The sequence below is a fragment of the Arachis ipaensis genome, chromosome B07 (assembly GCF_000816755.2).
Source record: "Arachis ipaensis cultivar K30076 chromosome B07, Araip1.1, whole genome shotgun sequence".
Taxonomy (NCBI): domain Eukaryota; kingdom Viridiplantae; phylum Streptophyta; class Magnoliopsida; order Fabales; family Fabaceae; genus Arachis; species Arachis ipaensis.
The window spans coordinates 21573973-21591953 of NC_029791.2; the positions used below are offsets into that span (position 1 = coordinate 21573973).

Genomic DNA, 17981 nt, shown 5'->3' on the forward strand with positions numbered 1-17981 from the left:
ATCTTCAAGTCATGTCCATTCTCGTGCGGGACATTGAAAATTATAGAAGCACCATCAGAATTGAAGGTCAACCAATCAGGATAATTGTCACCCGGCAACAAATAATTGTCATGCTCATTGGTGCTTGGTGCGTAGCAGAAGTTAGGCCAATTAAGAGATTGTAATATAAGAACAGCATTGCAAGTATAGCTCTTAACCAACTAAAATCCGCCTCACCAATTTAGAAAGATATTACAAAAATTTAGAATAAAAATACTGGGAGTATGAGTCCCATGTCGTCTCCCAATGAGTTGCAAGGAAGGGTGCTATTTTATTAATTAGGAATTTCCAAGAGAGTTTAAATTTGGATAACGAGTAATTAAATAATTGTAAATTAAAGCAATAAAAACTAAGAATGATTATTAATATTCTAGATAAAAAGCCTTGACTGGGAGAATGATTAATTGGAAGTTCTATCCTTGTTGGGGTCTCTTAAGTGTAGAATTAAAAAGGTTGTTGTTTTCACTTAGTTAACCCTTACTAAATAAAGGAAAGTCAAGTGATTGAGCTAACTCTTATTCGCAAATCCTAGTCCTCTCCCTTGGAAAGGTCTAGCGTTAGTAAATACAGAACTAGCCAATAACATCCAGTTTAACCATCACTTAAGCCTTCTAACTCAAGTGTCTCCTTTTAATCAACTCACATGTCAAGTATGGAGTCTAATCCATTAACATGGATATAACGCTCATAGAAATATAAAAAGAAGACATAATAAATTTAATAAAATAAAGCTTTGAAAATTAATTAAAGATAAAAGTAATCCTTTTCACTAACAATTCATGAAAATAATCCAACTACCACTTTAAACAAGAATTAAGAATATGGAATAAATAAAAGAGTAAGTAGGGAAACAAACTAGAATAGTATCTTCAACGGAGGTAATGACTCTTCAATATCCAAAAGCAAAAGCAATAAACTGGGAATGTAAAGAGAACCTAGAGGAAGAGTAATCCTCTCTAGATTTAGATCTTAAAACCTAAAACTATCCTAATGTGTGAATGTATCTAAAATTGTGTTGTGTAAAAAAAGGTGTGTCGAGTCTCTGCATGTTCCCTGGCTTTATTCTGTGTTTCTGGGCCGAAAATTGGGTCAAAACGCGGCCCAAAATTGCCCTCAGCATTTTCTGTTAATTCTGCAGATCACGCAGGTCACGCGTATGTGTCGTCCACGCGTTCGCGTCATTCAGCGATTTTCCTTGCCACGCGTATGCGTCGTCCACGCGTTCGTGTCATTTGTGCAAACTCCAATCCACGAGTACGCGTCAGGCACGCGCACGCGTCGCTGCAATTTTCTCCATTCCTCGCGCTCGCGTGAGCCATGCGCGCGCGTCGGTGTTCGCTAGTCAGCTCCTTAGTTTCTTGTGTTCCTTCCATTTTTTCAAGCTTCCTCTCCATTTCCTAAGCCATTCCTGCCCTATAAAGCCTGAAACACTTAACACACGGATCACGGCATCGAATGGTATAAAGGAGAATTAAAATACATAAATTAAAGTTCTTTAGGAAGTAAGTTTTTAACCATAAAACAATACTAGGAAGGAAAATGTAAAATCATGCAATTAGTATGAATAAGTGGGTGATGACTTGATGAAACCACTCAATTAAAACAAGATAAACCATGAAATAGTGGTTTATCAATGCTCAATTTCTAAAAAGAAAAATTCATAAAATCTTAATCAATAATTAATTAAACAATTAACAAAATGATGTTCTAATGTCTAAATTCTTGTTGCTAATTAAAAACAGAGGCACTCGATTTTGTTCCACAATAGAATCTACCTTATGGTTACACATTTTTTCTTTGGCTCCAAAACAGAGACTTGTGCAATCTTCCAAATTGATCAAAAGAATGCATTTGAGATGTTCAATGGTTTCTGAAATTGCAGTGAAACGTGGACAGTCATTTAGTAACAACTTTTCAAGACTAAGCAAGTATGAGAAGTTAGGCGTTTGTGTCAAGTGCTGGGAATGGCTAAGATTGAGAATTTTTAACCTCTCAAGGAACTGAAAGAAAGAAAGAAAGAAAGAAAGAAAGAAAGAAAGAAAGAAAGAAAGAAAGATAAATTATGAAAGAAGTTTGAGCCACCGTGACTGCGCTGCAAGAAAAAATATTATTATCATCATTACATTATATATATACTAATATGCAATTAATTACTTGCAACCCTCTCTGTGGATTCTTACCCTACTTTTATATAACTAGTATCATGCAAATTGATCAACTAAAAGAACCTCCTGCTTTACTGTTTTCTTCTCTGTTTGATAATTGTTTTAATTAACTATTTCATCAACATTGCAGTGCAATTCAGTTTGGTAAGTCAGCATTAAAAGGGATTTAAATTTCAAAATATAATTTAGTTTTGACAAGCTAGATTCCACATTAACCAAAGCAAAATAAACAAACGCAATTAGGTTTAACAAACTAGTTAAGTTGAAGTAATGTGATGAATTGATTATGCTAATTAGGTTTAACAAACGCAGATTCAGAATTTCATGATGAAAATAGAAGATACAAAAATTGCAAAAATAAATATAATAATCAGAAGAAGCTGCGATGGCGATGTGCTCTGGCGACGAAGAAGAAGAACTTACCTGCAGATTCACAAATAACAATGTGATAGAGTGATAGAGAGAAAGAGAGAGAGCGAGAGAGAGGAACTTACATGAAGAGGATGGCGTGGCAGCGGGCTCGGTGGAGGAGGAGGAGGAGAAAGAAGAAGAAGCTCTGCTCTCTGCCTCTCTCCGTGACCGTGACTTCGTCTCTGCTCTCTACTCTCAGGCATTAGCGGAGAAGAAGCCTCACCCTGAACCCTGATTGTCTGAAGGATTGGGGTTAAATTTTAGGAGAAATGAGTGAAACAAGGGACGCGGGAAGCAAACGCGGGAGATATATCTTTTGGGATAAAAATTGACGGTTATTTCGTCGATTTTAATTAAAATAAAAATAAACACTTTTGCTGTCTATTTTATATAATAAATCTACACCGTTTATTTCTCTTATAAAAGAAATCTCTATCGTCTAAATTTATCGACGAAAAAAACCGTCGATATTTTAATTATTAAAATAGACAACCAGTCCGTCGATTTTAAAGGAAAAAAATTTTAACCTCTATTTCGTCGGTAATGTGACGATAGTATTAAGGCATTAGAAGGTTGCCAAAATAATAGACGACATCATCGTCGATTTTAATATTTTATTTTAATCATCCCTTTTCTATTTTATTGACGACAAGCCGTCGAAAAATATCGACAGAAAATTTGACCGTCGATTTTTGGTGTTGATAATTACACTATTTCTTGTAGTGTATTGATTTCTTAAGTTTACACACCATACAACTTTTTTCTTCATTTGAAAAACCTTCAAGTTGATCCATATAAACTTCTTCATCAAGATCATCACTCAGAAAAGTAGTTTTTACATCTATTTGATGTAGCTTTAAATCATAACGGTCCACAAGTGCCATAATTATATGCAATGAATCTTTCTTAGGAACATGTGAAAATGTTTCTTTGTAATTAACACCATGTTTTTGAGTACATCCCTTAGCAACAGGTCTAACTTTATATAGTTTAACATTATCTTCTGAGTCTCGCTTACCTTTGAAGATCCATTTACACCAACACGTTTAACACCTTCTGGCAATTCAACAATATCCCAAATTTTGTTATCTTCCATGGATTTTAACTCTTTTTTCATGGCAATAATCTATTTTTCTGAATCATCACTATTTATGGCTTGTGTAAATAAAATTGAATCTTTAGATATTCCAATATCTTCTTCTTGCAAATAAGTCTCATGATAGCTTAAAATAGCTGACTTTCTTTTCCTTTGAGATCTCCTCAATGGTACTTCTAGAGACTCATTTTTTTTCTAACCTTTGTGAGTTAGTTTTTTCATTAGGAGTATTATCATTCAAATTTTGTTCATCACCACTAATGTGTTCAGTAATAGTTGGAACAACTCTTTAAGTAGAAATGGATAATGGAACACTGACATGTATAGAAACATTAACTTTAATTTCTTTTATTTTTATATTTTGATGATTTTCACTCCCACTAATTTCACTATTTTCAAAAAAATTTGGTATTATCAATTTCTACAATTCTTGGACTATGGTTTGGACAATTAAAAATATACCTTTTAGACTTTTCTGGATAGCCAATAAAATAGCCACTCACGGTTCGAGAATCTAATTTCTTTTCTTATGAATTAAATATTCTTACTTCTACTGGACAACTCCAAACATGCAAATACCCTAAGCTAGGTTTCCTATTAATCCATAACTCAAAAGGAGATTTTGGAATTGCTTTACTAGAAACTCTATTTAACAAATACATGACAGTCTTTAATGTATACATTCACAAGAATTTGGATAAAGAAAAATTTCTCATCATACTTCTAACTATATTCATTAACATTTGATTACGCCTTTCTGTCACACCATTTTGTTGTGGTGTGTATGACATTGTGTATTGTGCACATATGCTATGTCTTTCTAAAAGTTTTGCAAATAGACTTGGACATTGTTCTGTTTCATTATGTTTTCCATAATATTCACCACCTCTATATGATCTAACAAGTTTCAACTTTTTGTCTAATTGCCTTTCAACTTCTTTAATATAACTTTCAATAGCATCAACTACTTGAGACTTTTCTTTAAGCAAATAGACATACTCATAACGTGAAAAGTCATCAATAAAAGTGATAAAATAATTTTCTTCACCAATAAATGAAGCATCAAAAAGTCCGCATACATCAGTGTGTATAATTTCAAGAAGCTAACTACTTCTTGTGGCACCTTTCTTATTTTGTCTGGTTTGTTTTCTCTTAATATAATCCACACATAAATCAAGAAAAAAAATTTTAGATTTTGTAAAATCTCATTCTTTATTAATCTTCTATTCTTTCCTTGGATATATGACCCAAGAGTTTATGCCACAAGAATGCGAAACTTTTCTTAGGCATATTTGGCCTAACTACGTTATTCGGAACCATGCCCTACATTTAGGACAATTCTTTTGGAAGTGTCATTCCTTCTTACAGAAATGACATTATTTTACATTAGCATATCCTTTCTTCTTGAAATTCTTGAGCTTTGTATTTCTTTTCTGATTTGCCAGCTCCTTGAACCAAGTTGACAAAATGACTGTCACAATTCCTAAGTTTATTTTCTTCCTGTATGAAATTTTCAATCAATTAATTAACATCACATTTTTCCTTCATGACATTATAATTAATTTGGAAAGCTCCATACTCAGAAGGTAGTGAGTTCAGAATGAACTTCATCATGAAGGAGTCATCAACTGTCATGCCCAATGACTTTAAATTTACTGCCATATTAGTCATCTCAATAGTATTATCTTGCATGTTCTTAGACCTATCAAAATTTATGGCCGTGAACTGTGACATTAATGTACTAGCAAATGGCTTATCAGCACGTCGGAAGCAATCTTTCACAAATGTAAGATATTTTTTAGCATTTTCTATTTGTGGAAAGGTAGTTTTAATATTGCTTGTAATAATCATTCGCCATAAATATAAGGGTCAATATGTTAGAATGATCTCATGTCTTAAGCGCATACTTCTCATCCTCATCATTATCGTTAGTGACAAGTCAAGATCTAAAAGACCTAAATAGAACTTCACTTGCTCACTCCATTCAGAGAAGTTTAAGCCATTAAACATGATAACAGATGAAACTTGTGAATAAATTGAAATATCTATAACTTAATCATACAATGCTATATTAATTTTAAGTTTTATTCAGATTACAGAACATAACACAACATATTATAGTTCATCTTTGAGTAAAATTCTACAATATACTAACATACAAATAAATGTCATATTTATAATATTTGAAGATTAAATTTTTTTACTAAATATATATACTATTTTTGGACAATACGTATATCTGACTTAAGAATAATAAATTTTTTCACTTTCAAATTTATTAATAATAGAAAATTTTTTCTTTGAGTAAATCTAATTCTAAAATTAATTAACACATTAATATCTATACTGACATTTTATATCATAACTTTTCACTTTGGTGTACGTAAATAATAAATAATCAACAATAAACTTAATGCTATAAATAAAATATTTATAGATTTCACAAAATTAGAGAACATTACGTACTCAAAATAAATTTAAGTGGGTTTAAAATATTAATTTAATAGTTATCATCAATAATGAACATGAACTTAAGACTAAATTCATATATGCGCATAATTTATGGCCAAATTAAAATCTCTAAAAGAAAACAGGTAGAATATTTACAACCACAAATCCAGTTTTGATGGCATAAAAATTTAAAATCTACTTAATTAAATCCTACTATAAATAATTAATCAGAAAATCAGAACAGTAGACATCATCTATATATCATAATTAAACTAAAAAAAATCACATACTTGTAAAATACATGCAATGATACCACATGTAGAAATTAACTTAAGCGGAAGCCTTAATTAAGATTTTAAAAGTTGTGATTTTCATATCTGAATTGGTTGTCATAATTATTTTGGTTATGATAAAGTTAAACTTTAAGATTGATTTAGTTGAACTTTAAGATTATTGGTTTCTCTCCCTTTCTCTTTCTCTTTCTTTCGTACGTTCATAATGATGGCAGTTTACTAGAGTGTTTTCAGTAAAATAGAAACAGTAAAAATCTCGTATATTATGGGCAGAGAAAAACTATCTTTATATGTGTCATTACTTTTAATCTAATGCGTCTATTAAACATTAACATTAACGAATAAAATTAAATCATTAATAATTTATGAATAATTATAATTAGACGACCACAATAGAAGTTTAAATTATGATAAAGTTTTAAAATGGTTGAATTGAGATAGAACACCAAAAGAACCTTGATGACACAAGTAATTAAAGTGCAACTTTGATATTAAACAATTAAAGGATTCTCAGACACAATATTCTCATCCATTAGTGTGTGATTAAGCTGCTATGGATATATCTCAATGAGAGACCTTACTCCTAGAATTGGAGTTATCTTGTAGTCACTAAAACCAGCAGAGAATATTAATTTGGCCCATTCATTTTTATTTCTCTCCTTTCCAGCCAGCAACACCATCATCAGCATGTCAAAGAAGAGTTGTGTTTGAAGTGATTCATCATCACCTTTCTTCTCATCCTTCATCACCATATCTATGATAATCACCTTCCCTCCTTTGCTGTCATTTTTCATGATTGCCTCTTTGCATTTCCTCAATATGTTCAAACATTCCTTGTCCTCCCAGTCATGCAAAATTCACTACAGTATTACAACTCAAAGTGAAAGTTATGATAAAAAAAAAAAAAAAAACAGTAAAAGAAAAATTCAGTCATGCATGTATACCTTAACAAAATTATGTCATAATGTGAGGATTTTAACTTTTATAATTATAGAAAAATTTAGATATAATGATGAGCATGTCGACCCATCAAAAGTAATAATAGTTCGTCCAAAAAAACTCCTCCTAAGTAACCCATCAGGAGTATAATCTAAATCATATCAATATATAGTTCTACTTGAATTTTATATAGGTCTATCTAAATTGTTTGTAAATTTCTTCTCAAACACTATAAATATATAAAGGATTCAATATCAAAATTGTAATTAATTCTCTATCTTGGAACTCTACTAAATATTGAATATTGACAAGTCCCTTACATGTATCCCTTCCCCCAGTTTATTGGATCATCGCTAACTACAAGCCTTTCATTTTCCTATCTTGTGCTAACCTAGAGAAGAAATCAGGTTAAAACTCCTTAACATAGTTGATAAACCCATATTTCATAAATTATTTTGTACTTAGTTTGAGTGATTTATTCAATTCTTCACCCACTTATTCACATTAATTGCATGGTTTACTTTCCCTTCCTTATTATGTGATGTATGTGAAAAACATGTTTCCTAAGCTTTAAAATTAATTATTTTAATTACCTTTATTTCCATTCGATGCCGTGATTAGTGTGTTGAGTAGTTTCAGATTTTCTAAGGCAGAATGACTTAAAGGATGGAAAAGGAAACGTACAAAAATGGAAGGGAAGTGCGAAACGGAGTTCCTGAAGGAACTGGCATCCACGCGATTGCATGACTGACGCGATCGCGTGCCAGAAGCAAAGAAGCAGCGACGCGGCCGCATGACTGACGCGACCGCGCGCCTTAAGCAGAACATATATGATGTGGACGCGTGACTGACGCGACCGCGTGGCTAGAAAATGCTCCGAATGACGCGACCGCGTGACCCACGCGGATGCGTGACAGAGGCCATGTACCAGAATTCACAGAATACGCCCCCAGCGGTTTCTGAAGCCCTTTTGGCCCAGATCCAAGTACAGAACACACAGATTAGAGGCTATAAAGTGTAAGAATGCATCCATTCAAAGGGAGCTCGCATTTTTGTTACTTCCCATGATTTAGATTTAGTCTTGAGAGAGGTTCTCTCCTCTCTCTCTTAGGATTTAGGACTTCTCTTAGTTTGTAAGAGTGACTCTCGATCCAGGTTTTACGTTTCTTTGTTTTAAACTTCCCTTTTTATTTTTATTTATTTATTCCAGCACTTGAGTTGATTATTTACTTTTATAATTTAATTTATGAATTATTCCATGTTACAGATTGTTATTTGAATTAATGATATTTGAGGTATTCCAATTTATGATTGCTCTCTTTAATTCATGTTACTATTGGCTTCCATCTAAGGATATTCTTATTCCAGCAATTTACTTTTCCCCTTTTGGTCTTGGTTAAGAAATCAGTAACTCAACAGTCACCAACTCAGTATAATTGATAATCGTTATCTTGCAAATTTTACTGAACTTCAATAATCCCAACTTTTTCTTAGGAAATAAATAGGATTCGAAGGTCAAACTAATTAGTCCCTTGACTTTCCTTTGCCTTAAAGGTTGACTAAGTGGAATTTAGATTCAACTTTCATTATTGTTGAGAGAGATAACTAAGTTGGACTTCCAATTTCTCTTACCTTGCCAAAAGTTTGCTTTACAGTTTTATTTATTTTAATTGCCATTTACTTTACTTGTCATTTAAATCACTAGCCTCTCACCTTCTAAACCCCGATTACAACCTTTATAGCCAATAATAAGAACATACTTCCTTGCAGTTCCTTGAGAAGACGACCCGAGGTTTGAATACTCGGTTAACAATTTTTAAGGGGTTTGTTACTTGTGATAACCAAAACGTTTGTACGAAGGGATTTCTGTCAGTTTAGAGACTATATCTACAACGCGACTGTTTTTATGAAATTCTTTACTGGCAAAAATCCTAACGCCAATAGTAAATGGTTAACGAAAAAAATGAGCCGTTTAGCTTTCCGAAGAAATATCATTCACCCAATTATAATTAAACGAGAATTTAATCTAATATATTGAATACATTTACTGCATCTGTTGTTGTTGTTGTTGTTGTTTTTGTTGTTGTTGTTACGGACCCGGTTCCTGGATCCCCTATCGGAGCAGCCTCCGACCTGATTATCCAGGCTTTGACCCTATTCGCGGTTCAAACTGATCCTACAATTCCTAACTAACATTCAATATCCCTCTTATCTTAATCGATAAGATAAGATAACTACCTCGAGCTATATAAAAAAGGGAGACAGAGTCCCCCTCAGGTACGTTACTCACTCCCTACACACATACCTCTTAGATTCATTCTGACTTGAGCGTCGGAGTGTCTTTAAAGGTACCCACCCCCGTCACTCCAGTCAAACAACCTGACAACCGCCTCGACTCGTAAGTCTCTAATCAATCTCACAACCCGTATTAGAGACTTCTAGTACATTGGCACTGTCTGTAGGTTCTTACCAAATCGTGGCGTGCCATATGACGGAAAATCTTGAAGAGCAATACTCAAGCCATCACCACGATTCAAACCCGCGAAGCCAGACACCAAACTTTGGGATAGCATTTCTCTCACCCACGGAAGGATAACCGGTGCTGTGCATCATTAGCCAACCCCTGTCCGGTGGCAACAGAAGAAGGACAATCGGCAGCCCGGTAAAGTCCAAGCACCTGATGGCCTAAGAGAGAAAATAATCCAGATAAATCAAGAACTTTGTCTCAGAGTGCAAAACCTCGAACGCCGAGTCACGTCCAAGAAACAATACCACCCGAAACACGCAAGTCAAGCAACTTTTAGGACCCGATCGCATCGTGAAACCAGGAACGTCAGGTCACCTGAACAATGACATGGAAAACGATGCAACCGCAGCGTTTTCAGAGATCCAAAATGCCGACACGATGAGGACAACCGAAGATACCGTCAAGATGCCAAGCGAACACGAAGCGAACATGTGATAATGGGAGCCACCCCATTCACTGAGAAAATTATGAAAGCCAAGCTCTCAAAGGGCTTCGACAAGCCCACTAATATGAAATACGATGGGACGAAGGACCTGCAAGAGCATCTCACGGCCTTTGAGGCCAGGATGAACCTAGAGGGAGCCACCGATGCGGTCCAATGCAGGGCCTTTTCAGTAACCCTAGTCAGCCCCGTGATCAAATAGTTCAACGCCCTGCCCAATGGCTCCATAGCCAGTTTCGACGATGTCTCCGTGAAGTTTATGGCATAGTTCACCACCAGGATCACCAAAGAAAAACATCTTATCACCCTACTCGGAATCACTCAAAGACAAGACGAATCCACGAGAAAATACCTCAATAGGTTCAACGATGAGTGCCTAACGGTCGACAGACTTATGGACTCGGTAGTCGGTATTTGTCTAACCAATGGCTTCATGAATGAAGACTTCCAAATGCCCCTTACCACCAAGCCAGTCTGGACCATGCACGAAATCCAAAACCTCACAAGAGATTACACAAATGATGAAGAGGTAAGCCAAGTCATGGCCGCCAATAAACGGCAAGATGACACCTCGTAACAACCCACGACCAAAAGATACCCCAAAAGAATACTTCAAATCCACTAACACAAGCCAGCCGCCCAGGGTAAGAAAGTTCACTAACTACACACCTACTCGCCCCGATCACAGAGATCTATCACCAAATAACGGAACGAGACATCCTCTTGAAGGCGCGACAACTAAAAAAGTGAACAAATGGAAATAAAAGCCTATACTGCAACTACAACAGAGGGTACAAACACAAGACCCAAGACTGCTTTGATCTGAAGGATGCTATCAAACAGGCCATCCGAGATGGCAAACTGCTCGAATTTGCCAAGATCATCCGAGAACCCAGAAAGATTGAAAGAGAAAGATCACCAAAATGGGAAGGATTCAGCCCTAGAATGGCGTAACAAGCACACCAGGAAAGCCCAAAAATTGACCCGACCATAATAGTAAATGTGATCACAGGGAAAGACGCACCAGAAAAATCCAAATCAATGCTAAAGAAAGACCTTGGGGTGCTAGCCGTAAAGAATGAAACACCAACCTCGACCCTCCCAGCAGTAATCACATTCCTTCCCGATGACTGCCAACACGGTATCTCGACACAGGACGCCCCCTTCGTAATCTCAGCCAGAGTCGGAACCAGCCTAGTCAAATGGATACTTGTAGATACTAGAGCAGACTTCAACATCCTTTTCTGAGGTACCTTCGACAAGCTTGGGCTCCGAAACGAAAACATATGAGACCATCGTAACGGAATAACCGGGCTTGGAGATAATTTTCTCAAATTAGATAGCTCCATCGTACTACCAGTCACCATCGGTACTGGGAAATAAAGGAAAACCATTATATCATAATTCGTAGTGCTAAAAGACTCCATGGCTTATAACATCATCCTTGGAAAAAAGACAATCAACGGCCTATCCACCCTCATCTTTACGAAGTTCCTAATCATAAAGTTTCAGGCCGACAACAGCACCATTGAAACAATACACGGGGACCAGAAAGTTACAATAGAGTGCGACAACACCAGTCTCGCCCTCCGCAAAAGGTCCCGAGATGCGGTAGACATCTTTTTTGCCGACCTCGTTGCACGCTAAGACGGCCAACCCCGACTAGAATCGGAAAGAGACATGGAAAAACTGCAAATAGGGCAGACCAAGGATGAATTCACATTCATCAACAAAAACCTACCTACAACCTAAAAGGCAACTTGATCAAGCTCCTAAGACAAAACAAGAACATATTTGCATTAACCCGGCCGACATGCCAAGCATAGACCCTGATCTAATGTCCCATCGATTAGTTGTAAATCCAAAGGCTAAACCGATGGCTTAGAGGAGAAGAAAAATGTCCCCCGACTGAGCATCCGAAGTCAGCAGACAAGTCAAAGCACTACTTGAAGCAAGCTTCATCCAAGAGCTCCCCTACATGACCTGGTTGGCCGACGTCGTACTAGTAAAAAAGGCAAATGACAAGTGGCAAATGTGCGCCGATTACACGGACATGAACAGAGCTTGTCCTAAAGAAGCCTTTCCCCTACCAAACATCGACGGACTAGTAGACGCTGCCTCGAGACATCAGTACCTTAACTTTATGGATGCCTACTCCGAGTACAATCAAATACCCATGCACCAACCTGACGAGGTGAAAACTGCGTTTGTTGTAACACCCTCACTATCAGAATGTCAAACTTTTGGTTGCGCCACTCTGATAGCAAGAAGTATTATGACGACTTCATATACTTAGTAATAAAGTATGAGCCTTTAACTCGAAATCCTATCGCTATTTTCTTTGAAAAATCAGAAATAAATACTTTACCTTGAAAACAAACAAGCATATTCATATATACAAAACTTATTACATAAGTAGTTTATGAATATAATATACATATAAAACATACCACTGTTATCCCTCTTACAATATTATAATAACAAAGACGAGGGAAGAAAAATTATCTAACTAAAACAACATCGTATAAACAAAACGCAATAAAACTCTTCGTAAGCTCCTTCATCCCATTCTTGAAAAGGTAAAACTGTAGGGAGGTAAGAACCTAACCACACGGTCTCACCATGGAGTTTCAGAATTGTCGTAAGAAGATATTTAATAAGAAAACTGATTTCAAGCTTAGTGATTATCATTGTCTTATGAATCTTTTAAAAACCAATGACTAATTATCCAAAAATCTTTTTTTTTTTAAAAAAAAATCAATATTTAAATATTTTAAAAATACAAAACCTTTCTTTTCTTATAAGAAAATCTTAATCAGTTTTCTAGACTGAATGAATGACCAACCTGTTCTAAGCATAGGTTCATTAAGTGTATGCTGAACCAACTTGACTTTTCATACTTTACAAAAACCTCAATAAAAAGCCAATTACAGTCTCATGCCCATTCACGCAATCAATCAGCACTTAGCATCAATTCAGCACTAAAATTCAATCTCAAAAATACCACACCGGAGCAAATACAGACAAAACAGACAAGAAAAGCACAGACATAGATAGCAGTTACAGCAAGTAACTCAAATAACAGTTAATAATATTTAAGCAATTAGGCATCCCAAAACAAATTCAAACCCAAATAAAGCATGCAAATGCATATGATGTATGTCTGCTCTATGGCCGATGAGTCTCATCAGTCGGTTATATAGCCAACCCGACATGTCCGGTAGCTAACCCGGGCATCGTCCTCTTGAAAACTGGTGAGCGATATAGTACCACGATCCTCACCTGGTGTGTGGTAAACCACCTCGATCCCCACCATCTGCGGGCGTTAAACCACCTCGATCCCCCCCAGATGTTTTCAATTGAAAAAAAACCCTGTGGGCGGTAAATGACCACGATCCTCACCAAACATATTCATTTAAAAACTAGTGGGCGGTAAATAACCACGATCCTCACAAAATAATTTTCTTTAAAATCTGGTGGGCGGTAAATAACCATTATCCCGCAAAACATTCCCATATCAAATTCATCCTCATCATCATCATCATCATTCAATTCATTCAATAATTATTATCATCACACCTCCTTTTCCGTTAATCAATTATTCACACTCAAAAACATTATTCTCTTCTCAAAGAAATCAAACTCGAAACATAAACCTTTCCTTGATAAATCGAATTCAAAATAGTATAATTCTTTTCTTAACTAAATAAAACTCAAAATATAATACTTTTCTTAATAAATTGAAATTCCAACATAATACTTTTCTTAATTAATTGAAACTCCAACATAATACTTTTCTTAATAAATCAAGTTCCAAAACATAATGCATTTTTTTCTTTATAAATCGAAGTCAAATAATATAATTCTTTTATCCATACTTGTTTAAATAATACTTCAAGCCAAATCTCTATTTTTTATAAAAATTTTGGCAACATCTCCTTTAAAATTCAGACTTTGCCACCCATCTTGGGTCCCAACCAAACCACCTTTCAAACCCTTTTCAAATCATTTCCAATAATCCAAACTAATTCCAATATCAAAATCATTTCCAACTCTCAATTCATTACTAATAAATCAAACAAACATTTTCTCAAACTCTTTTTAACGATTGCAAACCCAAGCCATTCCTTAATATAAATATATATATAAATCAATTTTCCAAAATAAATTCATTTTTCAGTATAAACATTTAATAACCACATGCCAACTCAAGAAAATCAATAATCTAATCAAGCAATTAATAATCTAATCAAGCAAACAATTCAATTCAATCCATAAAACTCACGTTATCACTAAATATATATTTTTCGCATCAACATCAATTTATAACAATTCCGTAATATAAAATAAGTTTAAGAAAAATTCCTACCTCATTCGAGACTTAAATACGTGACAAACTCCGTTTTCTCTCGGCCTATAACCTCAGCAGTCACAACCACAGCCCATTCCACTATCGCAGTAACGACGGCAACCCTAAACATGACATGAAACAATCCGGAACTGATCCTACATTGCCGAAACCTAAAAAAATTCTAACCAAAATAACAGAATATCAATTTCAACGGTTCTGGAACAAAAACACTTACCATAACCAAGGAGAAATGACCACACCAACGGCAACAGCTCAAGCAAAGGTTTCGGCGGCCACAAAATCGTTTTTGGTGGCCAGAGGTGCGGTGGCCATGGCCACAGCAGCAGCGGAGCTCCAACGGTGACGTAAACCTCTCCTCCTTCTTACTCATTCCGTTCTCCCTCTCTCCCCAACCTTGTCCGGCAGTAGCGGCGAGAAAGACGGTGACGCGGGCTTCCTCTTTAGTTCGCGATTCCAACCGTGGCGGCGACTTACCTCGACGGCATCAGGGCACGAAGGCGACGACGAACATAACGTGATGGCAGCTTCTCCTCGACGGCAGCGAGCTCCCAGCAACGGATCCTTCCTCCGCGTTTCCTTCTCTCTCGTTCACGTGGTGACGGCAACAACAAACGAGTTCGATGGCTGGCGGCAACATCACGAGCTCTGGTGATGGGGTGTGGTGGCGGCGCAAGGCAGCAACCTCTCCCCAGCTAGCGCATTTTTCTCCCTCTCCTTCCCTTCTTCTTGGTACCATGGGTATTAGGGTTAGGAGGAAGGTGAGTGGCAATTGAAGAAGCTAGATTTAGGTTTAGAAAAAAATTAAGGTTAGTGAATTGGGAATTTAGGGTTTTTGATTTGGGAACTAGGGTTCTGGTATTGTATTAATTTGAAACCAAAATTTAATCCAAAATAATTAACTTTAAGAATACTATTTATTTTTCAACTTACAAATTATTTTTAATTAAATATTCTAATTTAAAATTAGAGATAAATAAATAAAAAACTTTAAATTTTAATTAAACAAAAACCCAAATTATTAATTTCAATTAAACAAAAATATCTAATTATAATTGAAAATTATATAAATCCAAATTAATTTAAAACTTAAAGTCTCATAACTTTGATTTATTTACTTTTTAATAAAGACAACTTTTTGAAAATAAAATCATACATATAAACATAAATAATTCATTATTTATTTTTTAAAAACTGGTGTCTTACATTTGTAACCTCCGACGGCACGTACTGCTATACGGTCATGCTCTTCGGGTTAAAGAATGTCGGGGCCACCTACTAGAAGCTCGTCACCAAAATCTTCAAAGACCTCTCCGGAACCAAGCTGAAGGTCTATATTGATGACATAGTTGCCAAAACACAAACAGGTGAGGAGCTCATCAATGACCTCGAACTCATACTGGACACTTTGAAGAAACACTGAATGCACCTTAACCTTACAAAGTGCACTTTCGGAATAAAAGTTGGAAAGTTCCTAGGTTTCATGATCACTCAACGGGGGATAGAGGCAAACCCGAAAAAATGCAAGGTCATTCTTGAGATGAGCATCCCGACAAGTCTTAAAGACATCGAAAGGTTGATTGGACGATTAGCCGCCCTTTCCCGCTTCCTCAGGGCCTCGGTTTAGAAAGCCATCCCTTTCTTTAAACTCATGAAAAAGGGTATAAGCTTTAAATGGGAACCTGAGTGTGAAGAAACCTTCAAACACTTCAAAAAAGTGCTAGCAAAACCTCCCATACTCTCCAAACCGGGGAGACACTTTATCTTTACTTATCCATAACAGAGGAAGCACTAGTTGCAGTGCTTGTTCAAGAAGATGAGAAAAAAATACAAAATCCCGTTTACTTTATAAGTAAGGTCTTCCAAAGTGCATAAACATGCTACTCCAGACTCGAAAAACTCGCCTTCACACTGCTCACGGCGTCCCGACGCCTCCGGTATATTTCCAGACCCACCTCATCACAATCTGGACAGACTAGGCGGTTAGGCAGGTACTGCAGAAGTCGGACCTCGCAGGACGAATGCTCGGTTGGTCCGTCGAATTATCACAATACATAATTGGATTCGAGGCTAGAAACGCAATTAAGGCCCATGCCATGGCAGACTTCATAGTCGAAATAACCGCAGGAAATGAACCTGCAGAAACTTGTAAGCTCCATATTGATGGCTTGTCAAACACCAGCTTAAGAGGAGTAGGAATAGTACTAGAAAACGAGAACGGAATCAGAATCGAACAATCCATTCGATACGAGTTCTCGATCTCCAAAAATCAAGCCAAATATGAAGCCATCTTAGCCAGAGAAGTCGGCGGAAAAGTGTTAGAAGTCTGTAGCGACTCCCAGGTGGTCAGCTCCCAAACAAACGGAGACTAGGAAAAACGGGACCTTTTGCTGCAGCAATACCTAGCCAGGATGAAAGAACTGGCGGCCGAGTTTGACGAAGTAACCATCCAGCACATTCCCAGGGAACGAAACGCAAATCATGACTTAATCTCAAAATTGACAAGTACCAAATTAGTCTCGGAAAATCGATCATTGATTTGGGAGGTTATCAAGACACCACCCGTCTCACTCGCGACCTCGGTCGACCTCCCCATCAGAAGGCAACACTCTTGGAACTTCCTGATTCTCCAATACTTTACTAACGGGAGCCTACCTGAGGATCCTAAAGAAGCAAAATTCATAAAGCAAGAAGCAACAAATTACACCATAATAGCAGGGCAATTATACAAGCACGAACTATCACAGCCCCTCCTGAAATGCATAGAACCCAGTAACGCAGACTACATACTTCGCAAAATTCACGAAGGATGTTGCAGCCATCATGTGGGGGAAAAACCCTGGCTCAAAAGGTTATCCGATCAGAGTATTTTTGGCCCTCCATCATAAAAGACTACCTTCAACTAGTGAAAAATTGCGACAAGTGCCAAATCCACATCGACCTCCATCAGGCCACCCCCTACCAACTAAGCGTCATAACGGTAGATCAACCTTTTGGAACCTTGGGAATCGACCTCGTTGGTCCTTTCCCCACATCTCCCGGGCAGCTTTAATACCTCATCGTTGCCATCGACTACTACATGAAAGTGGATCGAAGCCGAGGCCTTAGCCACCATCATGGCCCCCAGTGTCGGAAGTTCTTTTCGAGACAATTTATAACCTGATTCGGAATCCTGAGATCGTAATCTCGGATAACAGGATCTAATTTGTGGACAAATGATTCAAGGAATTCCTAAAAGGACTCGGCATC

General features: G+C 36.6%; 1 long non-coding RNA gene and 1 pseudogene across 1 annotated transcript in view; both read right to left on the reverse strand.

Annotated features, from left to right (window-relative positions):
* Positions 6929 to 17981, reverse strand: part of LOC107609509 — a 23021-nt pseudogene continuing 11968 nt past the window's right edge.
* LOC110264908 overlaps positions 13203 to 17981 on the reverse strand; it is a 10705-nt gene continuing 5926 nt past the window's right edge. The window contains exon 3 of the long non-coding RNA XR_002351241.1: positions 13203 to 13213. This is a non-coding gene — a long non-coding RNA (uncharacterized LOC110264908). The remainder of the gene's footprint in view (positions 13214 to 17981) is intronic.